We start from the raw sequence: 18,308 nt of genomic DNA on the forward strand, positions 1-18,308 counted from the left end.
AGACAAACACCCTTGTGTGTGCGATTGCTTGCTAACGATAGCTTACGGCTAGTGTACAGTAAAGTAAACTGGCTGTTTGGAGCAGATAAACACTGCATGAGCAAATAAACATGAATGTTCCTGCTGTCAAACTCACTTTACTTTTAATGTAGACACCATTAAACAACCACCACTGCTGATGAAAACCTATCCAATGTGGCTCTTCCTATCCAAAGTAGCGGCAGATGACCATGTGAAATGCACTGTTAAACTTGAGGAAACTGGGATTTATCTGGATTTGAATTTTTTGGGAAACATTGGGGATAATGTAAGTACATAACTCAAAAATATATACTACAAAGGTATAGTCATTTTTAGCCATTTTAATGCAGAATTGCTTCATATTATATCTCGAATACAATTGTAAACTCTGGGGAAACTCTGGCAACACTGACTTTATGGAGTATTGGTAACCTGAACTCTCATTCACATCTCTTTTTTGAAGGTGTAGTTCACAGTGTCCATGTCCTGAAGAAAGATGTGATCCCGAAGTCCTTTGGGTAGGCATCTGACCTGAGCTGACAACCCAAAGAGTATTTGAAAATCTGTGGATTAAGACTCAACTGTCTCTCTCCAGGAAGGTATTTCATTGTGTTTTTTGCTTTTAGCAAGGTTTAACAAATGGTTTATAATGCAAACATGGCTGAAAATATTTAAAAAGGGCATTGCATGGTGTTGTTACTTGTTTCTGTGCTTATTGGTCTCCAGAAATGTTGAATGAACTGCCAAAGGCCGTATAAATACCATTTGCATTTCCTCTTCTATGCTGAAATTTCACCTTGTCTCCTGTAATTCTATTTCTACTTTTAATCTCCCTTGAGCTAACCAATCATTCATTACTCAATGTATTCTTTTAACCAGCTTATTCCAGTGGACTGGAGGTAAACACTGTCTACAGACGAGGCTTGGGCAATCATCAAGTCTCAATCATACCATCTGGGCTACAGGTCTTTGAACTGTAAGAGGAAAACCGTGCAGATAGAAAGACACAGACAAACGCGTCAACCCCAATAATTGAGCCATCATGCCGTTTTAAATATTGAAATTAGAAAAAAATAGTACAACAGTCAGGATTATCAGATTAGATGTAAAGCTTGTCTGTGTGTCGGTACTACTAGTATCTTTATAATGTCCTAGGTCTAGTCTGAGGGACCAATTACATATATGCACACATGCACATACTACACAACTATTTTCATCTGGGATTTTAATGAGGGTTTTCCCCTTTGTAGTGAACTTCACCCCCTCTGATTTGCATATCTGTCTCTATGCCCCCCCCCCCCCGCTCCCGCTGGCATAATGAATGCTACAAGTCCCACTGAGGAGCCAAATGTCAGGCCCTGAGGCTGGCAGATAGTTCAGGGACCATAATGACCAGCTGAACCACTTCCTCTCATGACCCCAAGTAAAGCAGAGAGGAGAGCAGAGAGGAAAGGAAGGTCAAAACAGGAAGAAAAAGTAAGGAATTAAGAACAGAACATAGAAATAGTGACACAGGAGAGGAGAAAAAACCTAATTATTATTATCAAGTTTCTGTCTCCAGTTTCACCATTTTATGTGGTAAATTCCTATCATTTACATTGATACATAAATTGTCACTTCTACATGTATATACATTGATCTAAAAGGTAAGACCTACTATCCTTCCAAGCCCACACCAATACAAGATGCCAGATACATTCTGATACTCTGTCCTGTCGTGCTTCAAGATGACTTATCTCCTTTGTGTTTTCTAGATTGCACTGGTGATGGAGTTTCTCAGGCTTCAGCAGGAAAACCAGATCCCAACTCAGATGACTGCTGAAGACCTGATTAACTTCAATTTGGAGGAGAGCAAAACTACGGTGAGAGAATGGAGAGTTGCTGAGACACATAGACACACTACGACTTAAACTGTAAATTGTTAATGCTAATTTTATCCTCTAAATATGCCAGAACTGCACTTCATATCTATTTTCCTGTTCTAGATATGGGCAGTGAATGTCAGCAATAAAATGAGGGATGCTGAGTTTGAAGCTAAGATGCTCCTCAACTCTCCTGAGGCTGGGTTAGGGTTAGGTTTACCTCCTACTTTCAGGTGAGTCACATTTGACACAGATTTATTAACAGTTAAATTACAGTGTTTTTAATGTCTGTGATATAAGAAGAGTTTCTACATTTAATTTGAATGACTGAATCCTACAGACATCCTAAAGTCCTAAGGATTGCACAGAAATATGCCAAGATCCTGAGAGAGGTTACCAGTGCCAAAATGCTCTCTCCACGAGAGGTGGTGATTGATGTCGCCCCCAAAGTCCTGCAGGGCTTCTGTAACCAATTGGCCATATTTTCGCACCTTGACCAGACACGTCCCACTAGGTTTTGACCTTAGTAGGGTGGTATATTTGTAAGCTGCAGCAAGACCATACTGATGTTCAAATCTGTTCTTCACAAATCAGAATCTCAAAATATCTACGAATTGATTAACAAAACATGACAGAGCTTTATCACTCAATAGCGTGAGACCTACATTAGCAGATTAGCAGAGTTCTTCACTTTAATCTGAAAAAGACACATTAGTTTACCATCTATAAGAATTTATTATAATGATCTTGAATTAAACATTTTCAGTAAACATGATTGTCCTATGTGCAACTGATGCATATTTTTGTTGCTTGTAGGGAAACATGCCTACGATCTCATGTGGACCTGTGACCTGCTGAGGCCCTGTTTTTTCATTATTAACACTTTCCATCTGTGTGAGGACGTTATCAAGATGGAGACGCCGGGATGTCTCCCCGTGTTATCTCTTAGGAGGGAGAACAACACTCTCTCGTCATAAAACCACCAGAGGGAATCAGTTTGAATTAATTTACGATGGTAACCCCCTGTACGAACTGTTTTTGACCTAACCAACAGGAACATTCCTTTCACACAGGTCAAACGAAGGAAACATATGAAGCTACTTCTCCTTTAAAACCTCAACCAAAGGAACCAGGATTGTTTGTGATAAAGTTGTGTGATAAACTGTCTTTATAATTGTAATTAGGTAACACGTCTGATGGACCGATCTTGCTATCCGTCCCTCAAACTCACCCATCTTCTCCCTACTTTCCAATACACACACTAGAGAAAAGGACGGTGGAAACCCCCCTTTCTCTACCTCCTCTCTTTGAAGAGATTAACGACACATCTGTTTCAGTGTTATCTTTGGTACATTCCAAACAAATGGTCAGAGTTTCCTCTAGACTTCAGAAGCATTTCTAATTAACCATTAAATCAGAGTCTCACCTGTTTAATTCTTACAATTTGAAATCCAGTAAAATAAGCTCATCAAACTGAACCAATTCCTAAGTTTCTGTGATGAACATGGACTGAGATCCTGCTTAATGCGCACTGGTGTCTGGTGTTTGGTGGAGTCACAGTGCCATCTAGTGGTAAGTTATGGTTAACTGGATTAGACTGTCGGAGATCTTTTTAGTTTTCTAACGTGTTTATAAACTACAATTTAAAAGTCTGTAAAATGTTTTTCTTCACAAGCCTTAAGCTAACACTAGAAGGAACATGTATAAGCGACCAGTTTCATCAGTCCTACGTTGTCTTCAAGTGTATTCTTATGTTCTGATCCAGTGTTGATTTCATTTAAGTGTTCAATGATTTTAATCAGATCATACTGTCTTATTGTTTCACAAAAGTCCATCTACTTTTGCCATGGTAAAGTTCTGAGAAAGGCTAAGCGCGATTTCGAAGCGTTAACTTGATAGTTGGAATTAATTAAGTTTAAAGGTGTGGAATTAAAACATCCACACTGGGAGTGGGGTCAGTACGCCCCTTTGCTCCGCCTGCAAGCCAGGACTATTAAAACCAAGGGACAGAACTCCCTCGCTCTCTCCTCTCCTTTTTGCTCTTTCTCTTCTTTGCTAAATTTTTCAACACTTTACTCTGCTTCTTTTTGTAACAAGCTCCTAGGTATAAAAATCTCCGTACAATCGACCACGTGCGATAATCTTTAAGAGCTTTTATTTTTGTTAGACGTTAATAGAAGTAAGTTCCGTCCTTACTATTTTTGTTAAGTATCACTATTTTATTCAGTGGAACAGAATTCAGTTTAATTATTCTTGTATTGAGAAACAACTGAGGAAGCGCCAGGCCAGCGTCATCCTTTCGTTATCCTCGTCAGGAAAGTTAAATATCAGTTGAATTAGAGTTAAAAGTCACCACTCAGAGTGTGAAGATAAACAACAGTCTTTTTTAAGACTAAAACGCCAAGCAAAACGCGCAGTGTCACTGCCTGTTTCCACAAACCTAGGACCACGGTTTGCAAGGACTTTGTGCCAAGCTGAAGTTACGCTGCCCTCTACGCTCACGAGCGGTACCATCCCGCTGGGCAGCGAACCGGACCATCCTCTGCTGAGCGCTGGACCAGCTGATCTCTCTCCGACACCTGGACGAGAGAGAGAGCCGCCTGCTGTGAGGTCGAACCGGACCATCCTCTGCTGAGCGCTGGATCAGCTGATCTCTCTCCGACACCTGGACGAGAGAGAGCCGCCTGCTGTGAAGTCGGATCGACCGCATCTTCCCTCTTTCTTCGGGACCCGCAGCTACCGCGAGCCAGCAATCCCTCAGACGAAATCCGGCAGAAAGATCGAAGCGAAAGGCTTCTCCACTCTTCAGACGAAGTAGGCTAAGCATCTTGCACACGTTTCACTAAACGTTCATGAGTTGGTGTTCTTTTAATTCCTAATTCATAATAATCTTTTCACAAGACAAGTCCGGTTAGGGTCTCGTTAGTATCAAAATTACTCTCGTAACATTTGAATGCCGCCCAGACTCACGACTTTACCATCGCTCATCCACCTTAAATAATCCTGTCACTTTAACCATATAGTCTTCACATTTCTGTTTGTTTTATTGTTGTCTGAATCATCATTTCATTTATTCACCTTGATTTATTTAGTAAATAAACATATTTAACCGTACGTCGTTGTCTGTGCTTACTTGCTTTGATGTGGAGAACCGAGGAAACTGTATAAAGAAGTCACTAATTCAGCTATGAGACTAACTAAATTGATTTAAATTGATACAAGTTAACCTTGTTTAGTCGGATTTGATTAATTACCTCCGGATTATTCAAATAGACAAAACATCGGAGGTGGTGCCCCATTAACGAGTGTTTTATTAATCTTCAGTGATTAATACCTTGCCTTTAATACAGTGTATCTCCTACATGCTTATCCAACAGACTCTTTATTTCAGTGTAGGGTGATTTGATTATATGAAAAACTTCAGTAGCAACACCACATGATCCCATTATCATTAAAGAAAATCAAATTACCTCCTGGCTGTGATGCCACAAGACATGTCCAAACGTTTCACGCTTTTAATGTTCTGCCAAAGTGAACCAAGTCCCCCACCCCGTCCAACCCCCTGAATATCAAAACAAGTCATTAATCTGAAGAGGCACGGAAGCGACAGAATATTGCTTTCATTTTCTTAAATTTAATTGATCATCTCAGTGTGTGAGACCAATTAGACAGCAGATCATGGTTAATGCTGCTCAGCACGCTCATCCACCTGAAGCTACCATGGAGAAACGTTGGACGGATCCACAAAGTCGATCTCCACAGAGGCTGATGGAGACTCTGGAGGAGCAGAGGATATTTCCACTGGCACAGGTGGATAAAATGACAGATGCCGCAGTCAGGAGGTGGGTGGATAGAAGGAGCTGGAAATGGAATGGGTAGCGATATAAAAAGTACAAATTATAAAAATTCATTTCCTACCAATCTGTCTATTTTCTATACCTTCTTATCCAACATGCCCTGGCTGAGAAGCACAGTACACAGATTGTGCCTCTGTCTGTCTTCCGTTTTGTTTCGCACTTGGCTTAAGGGTGAGTTTCTGAGCCAAGGTTGACTCATAAGGTGAGACTTTCATCTTAACTAGACGTTGGAATATGGACTGAAGGCTCAAGGCATCTCATTAAGACACAAGACCCTGAGGAGCGATTCAAATGAAAGATCGCAACCTCTCACACTGGATTTTATGCAGGAAGTATGCCAACTATTAAAAGACAGATTACACAAAAAAGCCGGATTTGCAGGGAGTGAGGCATGATTTCATAAAGCTTGGCAAAATTCAATAAGGTAGACTCCCTCTGAGCCAGACCTTTAGGCTTTCACACCTCCGTTGGTCATTTATCAGCTTAAAATATAAATAGCCAATTGGTCCTGGTTCATACCACGCAATTAAGTGAACCAATCATCAATCAGCATCCCTTTTATGGAGGTATAAACTCATAGACCTGTGGTAAATTGAAGGAAAAACATGACTACATGGCTGATGAATCAATGATAATGAATGAAGACACATAACACGGCGTATGAACACACTGAGTACGAAAACAACGTCAACCATACACAATGTCTCCAGGACTCAACCGAACTACACGCATGCAGGAGATTTTGGAGGGACGTGTCAAACAGCGTTATAGTCTACACTGCCATTAATAACACACTAAATGAAAGACAGGGGTCGACAATATTAATGGCCCGGTGGCCCGGACGTACTTTTAAAACCGTCAGGGCCACCAGAACTCTCCAAGCACTGGCCCAGTGGGGCCAGCATGGATTAAAGTTCTCCGTCGCTACGACGGATTTCCGTCATTCAAACTTAACAGAGGCAACTTGTGAGATCAATGTAGATTGGAGAACTGTTGGCTGATTTTGATTGACAGATTGTCGCACTCTACAGCCAATTGTATCGATAACAGCGTGTGCGCACCTGACCAATGACAGTGTAGTGACCCACACAGGGCGGGATCTCAACACAGAGTGGCGCTAAAGTTTAGCTGCTTAACTAGCAAGGACTCGTCACGCTGCTACGTTATCAATTGAGTTTAGTCAGCACGTGAGAACTCGTCTGACACAGAGAGTCTCCTGTTGTGTGCTACATGTGTGAAATAACAACTATAGTCTGGACTTTGTCTGCAGTGTACCTGTGTAAACGGCTTCATTCAGCGTCTCCCCCTCCCCTCTGGCACCGTGAGTTACCATGGTTACAGGAACGCCCTGAAACTTTATAATGATGATCAATAAGAAGTTTTTGGTTAGTTTGACTGAACAGAATCATGAATGTTGCCTGATTGTAGCTCAATACTTAAATCTTGTATTATAATATATAGAACAAATCCTCAGAGCTTCTTTGATTATTAACAGTATGTTAGTGATGACAGAAAGTGATAACTCGCCATCAGACTGACAAGGCTGCAAAAGTTGCTGTTTGTATGATGTATTTTTCTGTTAAACGATAAGAGGCTCACTTTAAACAATATTATTAATGATAATAATTAATGATAATGATGATGAGAAGAAGAAGTAGAAAAATAGCGTACTGAAAAGTTCTGTAGATGGTTGATTATTTGAAAGAGTAAAACTTGAGAGAAGCTTGGCAAAAAAAAGGCACAGATTTATTTCATAGATTGAAAATTACATTGAAAAGACAAAAAACATTTTAAGTGTGAATAGAACAGCTGTTCAGATCATCCTCCTGTAAAACACTGTTGGTCAAATATTTAAACTTGATGTCTGCACTAGAGAACATGGTGTGGGGTGAGGTTGTAAATCTTATCTTATTTTTTTAGCATGTGTCAAGTAAAACACCCTGTAACATGGAGGGGGGCGCAAAAATCAACCAACTGAGAGGAGATGGAGGAAGAACTGATTGTGCTTGAGTAATGCAGCACTGTTTGCACTTTTGTACTTCTTAAATTTGTTCTTTTTCGTTATTATGGGGATCGATTCCTGGGCCAGTGGTTACAATGGTGGGGCCAGTGATCTTCAAAAGCCCGGGCCCGGGGGGCCAGTGGCAAATTTCCCTTATTGTCTACCCCTGAAAGAATATTTTGAAAAGAAAGTTGTTCATCTCTCCAGTAAAAGTTTCAGAAAGTTGGAAAAACTCTGTACAAGACTCCTTTTTCTTTTAATGTGTCCCGCACGTATACAGTATCAGCCTAATCGGCAGATCATATCAAGTTCATATTACATGTTCATGACCTGACTGTCATATCGGCAGATGGAGGGTGATGGAGTTACAGACTGTTTTGCAAGAGTGACACCACTGGATATTTTTCATGAGACCCCAAGACAATTTCTTGCTGTGTTTGTGGCTACAAAACCGTGAGCTTTGGAAGAGACCTCAGGACATCTCCAGCCATGTTTGTGGCAAACAAAGCAGTTTTTTTAGGCCAAAACCTGATCTTTCCCTAACCCTGACAAAGTTATTTTTTCACATAAACCCAACCAGATCGTGTGCACAACATTTTCACAAGCTAAAATTAAAAACTGACCAGAAGGAAACGTAAAGTGTGAACATATCTGTGGTTTGCAGAAACGCACATTGTCAACATGTATTCTGGCGATTGGGTTGAAAGTACCCAAGTGTGCAACATTGCCAAGTCCTGACTTTCTTTGCTTTGACACAAGGTGCATACGATGAGCACATCTGTTAAAATTCTTGAACTTTTCACTCACTCAAACTCAAACACCACCAAAACTACACTCCATTTTGCACAGGTACAATTGTAGAAACTGTCAGATTTACGTTGAAAACCAAATGTTACACAAAATAAGAAAATAATTGCCTCAATGACCTCCATAAAAGAAAAGAGGCACAGAATCAACAACATTTTGTAATTGTATGGGACTATGGTGTATCACCATTCTCTTCTAGTCACAAAGTGGTTTACCACCTGTCCTAGGATGGTGCATCAAAATCTCCATTCCCCAACCCCACTGAGTAATTCATTTCCTGTCAGAGGTAGAAAATTTATGACCACCAGTCACATGGTCAGATGTCCCTCTCGGACACAATGAATGGTGGATGTCTGGGTGTATCTGCAGAGGATTGTCATGGATGGATCAGGAACACTAGAAGATTCTCTCCCAGGTGAATTACAAGAGCGGACTGACAGTAGGGTGTGATGTATTTTTAGATCTGTAGTTGTCCTATACATGTACGAATGGGGAATACGTATGTGTAGTTTTGTATTGAATTACAGAATTTACTTTAGTTTTATTCTGTGTTTTGAGATTATTCAAATTATTATTTGATTATTAAATGGCACAATAACATGAAGCATATTGCATAATTTCAGATTAATTTCTGACAAACCATTAAAGCTTCCTTTGTTTTGCTGCAGTATAATCTTTAATAATCTTTATGCTAGGTTAATAATAAAAACACAACATCGTTCAAGACAACAGTGATATATGTACGGTAGGTCATTGTGTAATGAAGAGATTTTTTTTACTATTGGCAGACAAATGTTGTCATTGTTCGAGTACAAGAGTTGATTCTGACATGTGTCTGACAGAGAGCCAGGAAACGGAGGCAAATACAGGGGAAATAAGCTCACACTTACGGGGACCAGTTAAAAACCCTGCAGTAGCGTTCTGCCGACGTGCAAGTGAAGACTGACTGACTCCCATGTAAAGACAATTACAGGAGTCAAGCACGGAGGTGATAAAAGTTTATCTGTTTATCAAACTTAAAAGCAGAATCTAAAATCATTCCAAGGTTTTTGCCTTGGGTATCACAAAACATGACAGTGGGCTGAGCCTCCCACACAGGTTGCTGATGGATTCAGGAGGGCCAAAAATAACTACCTCAGCTTTCAGTTCTTTGACCATCTGTCTTTAATGTCTTGGAAACAGTCAAAATGATGGAGGGTTGTGGCATTTTAGTGAGAGATTTGGTGCATTATGGATGTTAGATGAGCTCTTGTGGTGAGCTACACGCCAGTAAAGAGAACGATGTGAAGAGATGTAATAAGGAACAGCACAGAACTATAGAAAAGTATAGAAAATGTGTATGTAATGCAGTTGATTAAAGTTCAATTCACAGGTCTCAATAATTAAAAAAATCCTGCTATGAAATTGGCTTAATTGTGTTAATTAATAGGAGGAAATGTTAAAACTGTACAGCAACTTTGAGGTTTATCAGCTAGTAAACCCCTCATTGGGCTGTTGATAAGTTAGTGAGATGATATTGAGTTGTCTTATTTAAACTGTTTCCCATAAAAGAGATCATGGTGCTTTTGAGGCAGTTAAATAACATGAAATGATCAAAGCCTTTCACCAATTCAATTACATAAAATCAACAGATAAAGAAGCAAATGAGATGATGAGTCTATTGACTTGAAAGAGTTCTCAGAACCAATGCAACCTGAGGAGACACATGCAGTTTAAATTTCCCTTTGAAGGTTTTAATTTTAATAAACAAACTGCATGCTGAGTATTTCTCCATTTGTATCCAGCATGGAAATGTCTGAAACAAACCTTTTGAAAGCACAGCCTTTAATAACATAAGGGAGTGAGAATGAAAACCTTTTGAATTAGATGGTACATGACTGTTGTTTAATGACAATGTCTACGAATAATGCACCAAGTAGATAAATTAGCGTGCGCATGTTTGTGGATGTGTATTTAATCTGTATGTTAAGCATTGTGATTCAGACATAGACATGGGGTCAGACATTCACACAGACGCGAGACAATGGTCAAATGCACAGCGGAAACAGAGCTTTTGATCAAGAATGAAATTACATGTTCAATCTTCCCACAGGAGGTTCAAAATCAGTATGACTCATATCTGAATCCATGGCCTGGCGATTATCAAAAACAGCAATGTGATGTGTCACTACTAGACAAAACAAAGATCATGTTTTGAGCAAACATACCCACTGTAAGCCAGGGCAGGGCAGAGGAAATAAAACAGTTTATATGGCAATGAATCATAATGCAAACTAGAAATTATGATGATCTGGACCTCTGCTCTTTGCGTTTGCATTTTTTTTTCTCTGGACATCACCATTGAGTCAGTTTAGTCTTGGCTCTGTAATGTTCTCTAGTCTATGCTATTATATATTTTGTTCAAAATGAACAAACCTCCTGCTGATTATTGGGTTATACTTTGGGTGAGAATTAGAGTTCATTTAGATTTCAAATGAGGCTCAATGTTACAGTAAAGTATTGGATTTAGTTTAGGGTATCTTTCTGGTTTCTGCTAGTTGTTGAACTAAAAATACGTCTGAAATGCTTCGGATAAAAACGGATACATTTGTCACAATCCATTTATGCCTGGACTACACGAATACGATATATTCCTAAACGCACATTTTTCTGTCCAGTTGGGCCTCTCAACCACACAAACACAGCGATTTCACCCACATAGACGGAGATATTTTTAAACGGATAAATAAGTGGAGAAATAAAAAAATACCCGATTGAGTGGATCCGTGTAGCGATGTTAAATGGAGCTGGTGTTGACGCGATGACGTCAAGCGCCTAGCAACAAGCCGTTCGCACATGTGCATTGAAGCAAAACGGTTGTCAACAACAATGGCCGACATGTACTGGGCTATCTATGTGTGCTTTGCACTTTAAGGTCTCATCTCAGCTCTACACATGAACGTAACGTTGTTGCAACAACTCCACTTCATCGTCGGTCCACACAAAAGATTCTATTTTCGTTTTCTTCGCCATAACTTCTTACCCTAACTGCCGCCGTTTGACTGCTTCTTCTGAACCGTTTGACTGCGCATGCTCATAACGTTCTTCTTCTGTGGTATTTTACATTTGGCTAATCGCCACCTATCGGCCAGGCATGGCATTGCAGGCTTCAGAGGCAATCATTTTCGTTTTGCCTCTTTGTATGGACAGAGATATTTCTGTGGTGTGGACAGAGTTTTTTTAAAAAACGAGGACGAAAATATCCGCTTAAAAAAATATCCATATTCGTGTAGTCCAGGCATAAGTTATTTCAAATCATGTTAAGAAAAATGAGAGTACTGTAGCCTATAAAGTTTCTTCTGACAGATCAAGGTTAATGGACTACATTCTTACATTCTGCTCTACGGAACAAGTTGGCATTCACCCAATCACACACATTCATACAGTGGTGGCAGAGGCTACCATGCAAGACACCAACTGCTTATCGGGAGCAATAACCATTTATATGCACACCCACACTTCAAGTGAATAGCCATCAGGAGCATAAAGGCCGGGGATTGAACCAGTGACCCTCCAATCAGTGGGCAACCACGTTACGTTCTGAGCCAAAGCCACCCCCTTTGCATGTATATCAGACAACTCTTCCAATCAGTTTATAGCTGTAACTGATGTCACTCACAAGAATAGCCATGCAAATTTGTATTGTAAGCATGTGTGTGTGTGTGTGTGTGTGTGTGTGTGTGTGTGTGTGTGTGTGTGTGTGTGTGTGTGTGTGTGTGTTGGGATGGGGTGGGGGTGGAGGGTATGAAGACAGGTGTCAGTCTGATTGAGCACCAAGCTGTGAGTGCAGCACCACTGGTCTTTGGCGACAAGAGGACACAGCATCCAGGGCAGGTCTGAACAGGGCTTGTAACTGCAGGGAGACAGAACACACAGCTCACCCTTCCCACAGTGACACCTCTGTGTTAAATCCACATGCCAGAACATACAAACACCACCTGCAAACGTGCAGTCTGGCGTGAAGAAACACAGGTGCAGATACACTGTATACCATATGCAGTGGCACAGAGTCTTGCATGCATATCTGTAACACAAAAGCACAACATGTGTCTGCATCACTGGAGCTGTTAATTTCCATATTTCAATTGTTTTTGTCTTTGCTTGCCTAAACAAGTTATAATTGTTGAATGGGTAGATATCGCTGTTGATGAAATACAGAGTCATATCAGTGCATATATCCTCAGTATATGTGAGATTAACAATAATGTTCGATGACTGCTTGGATGATAACCTCCTATATGATTCTCAAAATGACCGCAGTAACTCAGCTGCGAATGTGAGATTCACCAATCCATAATCTCTCTGCTCCTCCACCATTGAGGTTTCGGCTAATGACTCCACTCACTAAATCAAGACAAAAGATACTTCCCCTTTAAAAGGACACTTCAATTAATTACCCCCGGAAAATCCCTCTAATTCTGTACCAGGGGCTCAGTGAATAAAACTGAAAACCTATTAGTGGGCATTCATCTGATCTCACCCAGTAAAAGGAGGCAATCAGTTCAGAGCAGCTAGCGACTGTACAGTAGAGCGGAGGGACGAGAGGGAGAGGATGCAGAGTTTGGAGTGAGTCATAGCAAAAGCAAAAACTGCGGTAGAGCAACACAAAGCTTCTTTTTTGTTAAGTTATGGTTGCTCAAATCTTAAGTCTCCGTTGATGTGCACTGACCATTAGCCATGATTTTGGAAAGAAAGAGGATGGAACAAATTGACAAAGGAAATGCTGATTCTGTACTAATACAGCAGACATTTCCAGCCTTAATTATCTAAAGGGCTGCTAATAATACTGAGTTTAATTGGGTTTATGTCTGTAAATATCTGCAGAGTTACTGTGACTTCAGATAAATTAAAAAAAGATATTATCAAAAGCAAGAGCCGAAAGTTAAAATTGTACATTCTACCATCTATTTCTTGAGCGAACTTTTTCTGTAAAACAAGATGAAGCGTGTACAGCCATGCCAGCTGGTGGCACTAGTAGCTTTGATCTGTGTGACAGTGGTGCTTGAACTAAGCCAACATCATGCTAACATGATGTGACAATGCAGTAATGTCCCTGTTTTCTGGGGACAGTCCAGTTTTTGGTGGCCTGTCCCTGACTGGAGCTGTCCCCGGAAGTGACGGAGACAAATTATGCTCATTTTCAGGTTCCTATTTTTTTTTTTTTAGTTACCTCTACAATATGATGATAAAACATCAGTTTTCTCATACTGCCCACTCTGTTCTAGCTCCTGTCTCTTGAGGGATGCCCTCCTCCTGAATACCCAGTTTCCCCTGATTGGTCAGCTGATGCATGCCTGAGCCAGCACTGCTCACTGTGTCTCTGATGAGTTTTCAGCTTCCAGTTGGCTTCACTACTACTTTAAATGTAGGCATGTATTATACAAATGTGTGACATGGTGACGTAGTGTGATGTCAAGAAGTTACAGAATTAAACGCGGGACTACTGACAAGGTGTTTCAGGCACTTCAGAAGCAGTGTTTTCTGTGGGAGAGATGAGCTCCCGTTGGCGTACACTTTGGGCTTTTAAACTTTAAAGAACCTTTACATGCACAAGAACCTATAAAACACACTGAAGGGAAGGGAAAATACAGAAAAGGCACAAAAGGTCTCTTTTAAGACTGGAGAGGAAGGAGACGAGTGTGAGAGGAGGAAAAAACTCCACTATGTCTCAGAGGCATATATTGTGCTCCACCACATTTATCAGCTTTAGTTTTTCAGAGATTCGTGCTTCTCACTGGACAGCAACGCTACAAACATATGATGGTCTTATACAGTACAATGCATTGCTGTAGATTAAACTACTCAATAATATATAAAATATAAAAAGAAGTTCAGCACAGACGTTAGCTCAACTTTAAACATCTGAACCATATTTTAGTACAATTAAACAGTTACCATGGCCAAAATACATGACAATGGAATTGTCCCCCCCTTTTTTATTCCATAGATAATAATGTTAACGTTTTTGATCAATGGACTGGAAATGTCCCTGGTTTTCATTTCACAAATGTGGTTACCTTAGTATAATGTTACCATGTTCACCATGTTAGTTTAGCATGTTGGCATGTTAAAATCATTGAACACAAAGCTAAATGATGAAAAGTCTGACATTCATCCTGAGGGGCACACGTATCTGTATCAAATTTCATGGCAGCCGATCTAAGAGAAGAGAGAGTAGATAATGCATGGAGGGAATTATGCTGTCAGTTGAACCACCACACTGGGTTACAGCTCTACCGGGGATAAGGCAAAGGAGGCAAGGAAACCAACAGTGGAACTGTGACATAATGTGACCACCAGGTCCGGATGAAATTTACAGTGGAGTGGAAGAAGCATGGCGCTTACTAGCTTGTTTCTCACCCAAAATTCACTTCTGGCTCAGTGTCAAAATGCCTGAAATGATCAAAAAATTGGATTGAGATTGTTTCAACATACATATAATTCAGCAATGCTTCTCAGTAAAGCATTCCAGCAGAGCCAGCCCGAGGCATAAGCGAACTCGAGAAAAAAATATGTGATTATTATTTTTTAAAATTTTTACTTGTGTAGCCAGGTGAACAAGAGACCAAGACTGTTTTCAGACTGTTAAGACAGTGTTTTATTATTCTGTAGGGAATTATTACTGTGTTAGCAGTTTCTTTTTGTTTAGGTGACACTGTCCTTTTTACTTGAGACGCCTCCATACCCTGCTTTCCCCCAAGGTATCAGATCTCTTTTTGTTTGCTACCCATTTGTGTATTTTAATGTCTAGACCTTGTAATTGCATTTCAAGTTTCGGAGACACCCAACCTCTCACTTTCTCATGATATACTCAAACCCTTTTGTATTTTAAATTGTGTTGATTAGACCTCTTAATCACACTCCAGGATGTCGGTGCCAATACCTGTGAAAGACAAGAGTGTGAAAAGACACCCTGAGTAGGGGGCCGACCCCACAGCAGACAAAGGATGTAAAACACACCCAAGGGGTGGGCTTTTCCTCAGATATAAATGTTCAAGTTTCCTGATGTTCAGGGTCTTTCTTCATTTTGAACCGCTCGCATGTTGATTGACCTTTTCTTTGCAAAGAAAATAAAACTTTGTTGGCCGGCGATTCTCTATTTCATTCGTCACCAAGAGCAGAAAATTTCCACGACAAGTTAGTTACATGGAAGTAGCAGTAGCGGGAATGAAAGACGGACTGCTGAGGTGTGTATTTTGATGTCGCATGTGAAAATTATCCCTATTAACATTGATAAAGCACAAGAATAACTGTTTGCATAAACTGTGTCCATTTTTATGCGTTTGATGAATTTAGAGGGGAGATGGAGCGCACTGAGGTCAAGGTGTGTGACTTGGCGCGCAAGCTGCACACAGGAGTGAGAGTGAGTTTCACAAAATGTGTTTTAAGCTCATGCAAGAATGTTTACTTGAAAATATATTATATAGTATTTTGTTCATTAGTGTAATTTACAGTATGTTTTCTGTGAACTAAAGAATATGCTGTAATGTGACTATGAGTTATGTGGCTAGGAAAATGTATTTATTTGTTTTTCTGTTTTTTATTTTATTTATTCAGAAAGAGCCACTACTGTTGTGTAGTCAAGTCTAGAGTGTCTAGTCAAGCCTAGAGTCACTTTTAACTAGAGCAAATGTCTAGGACACAGAGATAAGTGTTTGAAGTTCATAAGCTAACTGAGGTTTACCGTCAATGTGACATACAGTGAGGAAAAATATTTTGTTTGTTTAATACTGATTACCTCAAATCCTCAAAATTGCAGTGTTAATGCTGTTTCTTTTATAAATTGCAGTCGGGGAATAAAAGACCCACAATAATTATTCTACTGTGTCCGGTCTCCTCATTTAAGACCTGGCCACACTTGTTTACAACAAATGCAATTTTGTTATTTTTCAATTCAAGTTCAGTAAACCACACTTAGTGCTTCACTTTGAATACGAAGGTTTAAAATAAATTTGTGATTTTAGTACCCTCTAAGGTTAAAAGGTGACTGATTTGGTGTATATAACAACTATATTAATACAGGGGTCTACCAAGTCCAGGGGGCCCGAGGTCTAGAGGGGCCAGGAGCCCCAAAACATTTGTGGCATGTGAGCAAGGATGGATTACTGAATGAGCCTACCGGGCCCAAGAGGTCAAGGGGCCCTGAAGCCCAAGTCGTTGCGTGAAGTCACTACCTCAATAAGTCAAAAAGCAAAAGGCTATGAATCTGAACGGATTTAGGTATTACCCTTCTCCAGCTGGCCATTCCAAAAATGCACCAGAATAGGGCTGAACGATTTATTGTTTTCTGATTGAAATTGCGATTTCAGACAATGCGATCATGTGATCGCCAAAGCTGCGGTTTTTGCAGCGCTCCTGACTGACCCAGGATCTGTTGTGTCAACTATTTTACACATACGTGCCGTCTCCCTACCATCCTGCCAAGCTCACCAATCAGAAGCGGCATGCTACTCGTGGACAGGTCACGTTAACCAATCAGTATTAACCTGCTCCTTAACGTGTTCTGAAATCAGCTGGTTAGGGGATTTAATCCCCAAGAAAAATAGCACGTCGGTCATTTGGGAGTATTTCGGGTTTGAGGCTGCAGACGTGCACCAGAAACAGGTACTGTGCAAAACCTGTCGCGCTAACGTTGCAACATCCAGCGGAAACACAACCACTTTATACCGGCACTTGAAAAATCACCACAGGCATTTGCATGACGAGTGCATGACAAAAAAGTCCGGTGAAAAGTCCGGGGAAAATGATACCCTTTTTAACTTAACACAATTAAGGATTTTTTGCACTACTTTTTTGAGTCAAGACAGTCAAAGATGGCTCTTTTAGTTCTTCATTTGTAATAACTGCCGTTGGTCAAGGACTTTAAAGTCTCAGAGGCATATATTGTACATCACATCTACCAAATTCAGAATTTTCTGGGGGAGGACCCCCAGACCCACCTTCGCCCATTTGCACCTACTTTCGTACAAATAAGGTAGGGGGGGATCCTCATGGCATCTGTGCCCAGGGGGACAGTAGTTCATAATCCGTCACTGTATTAATACAATTTATAATGTAACATTATAATTTGACATTTGTGTCAATAGTTGTCAAGCACAGGTGACTCTGCGGTGGTGGGAGGGGGGCCCCAAATCAAATTCTGCTTAGGGCCCCCAAAAGGCTTGGGCCGGCACTGCATTCCAGGAATATTACTGTCCCCAGAGATCTTCATATTTTTTAAACTAAATATAAACTTTAAAAGAGAGGAAAGAAAGAACAGACGTTCAAGGGCAGCAACATTTTTACAGTACACAGACAAAACCCAAGTGCACTCCCTAAATGATCGGACTATTATAAATAAACAAAAAGACAGACAGAGATACAATAGATGTCTACAGAGAAGAATGTTGCTTGAATGATGTTTTGTTCACCCATTGTTCTTGATTTCTGCCCATAACATAATCAATGACATCAAAACAATCAAGACTTGATAAAGCCCTTTATATCGAGTACATTCCTCAAACTCACTCTCGTCCTCTTACTGTGTGTCCTTGAATCTATGAGAAATCTTCATTCTTTCAAGTAGACTTATACGAGCAGCTATGGTTCCACTGTCGTTTTGTCCGCCCTTGACTTGGAGTGTTATGATTATGACTATTCACAGTATTCACCGAACTTGTTACAGTACAGGATGGTTGAAGACAGGACACTGACAGTGATGGGAGGATGATATAGTAGGCT

At 40.4% G+C, this 18,308-nt stretch overlaps 1 protein-coding gene and 1 long non-coding RNA gene across 2 annotated transcripts in view; both read right to left on the reverse strand.

The window, feature by feature from the left end:
* cdh13 (cadherin 13, H-cadherin (heart)) overlaps positions 1 to 18,308 on the reverse strand; it is a 398,586-nt gene that overhangs the window by 167,072 nt on the left and 213,206 nt on the right. The window lies entirely within an intron of this gene.
* On the reverse strand, positions 5,517 to 11,642 carry LOC311263611. The gene is made up of 3 exons (XR_014623370.1): positions 11,299 to 11,642; positions 7,016 to 7,094; positions 5,517 to 5,743 (listed from the first exon to the last, which is right to left on the reverse strand). It is a non-coding gene; the product is annotated as an uncharacterized lncRNA (long non-coding RNA).

This window comes from Pagrus pagrus (assembly GCF_965226575.1).
Source record: "Pagrus pagrus genome assembly, chromosome: 10".
Classification (NCBI taxonomy): domain Eukaryota; kingdom Metazoa; phylum Chordata; class Actinopteri; order Spariformes; family Sparidae; genus Pagrus; species Pagrus pagrus.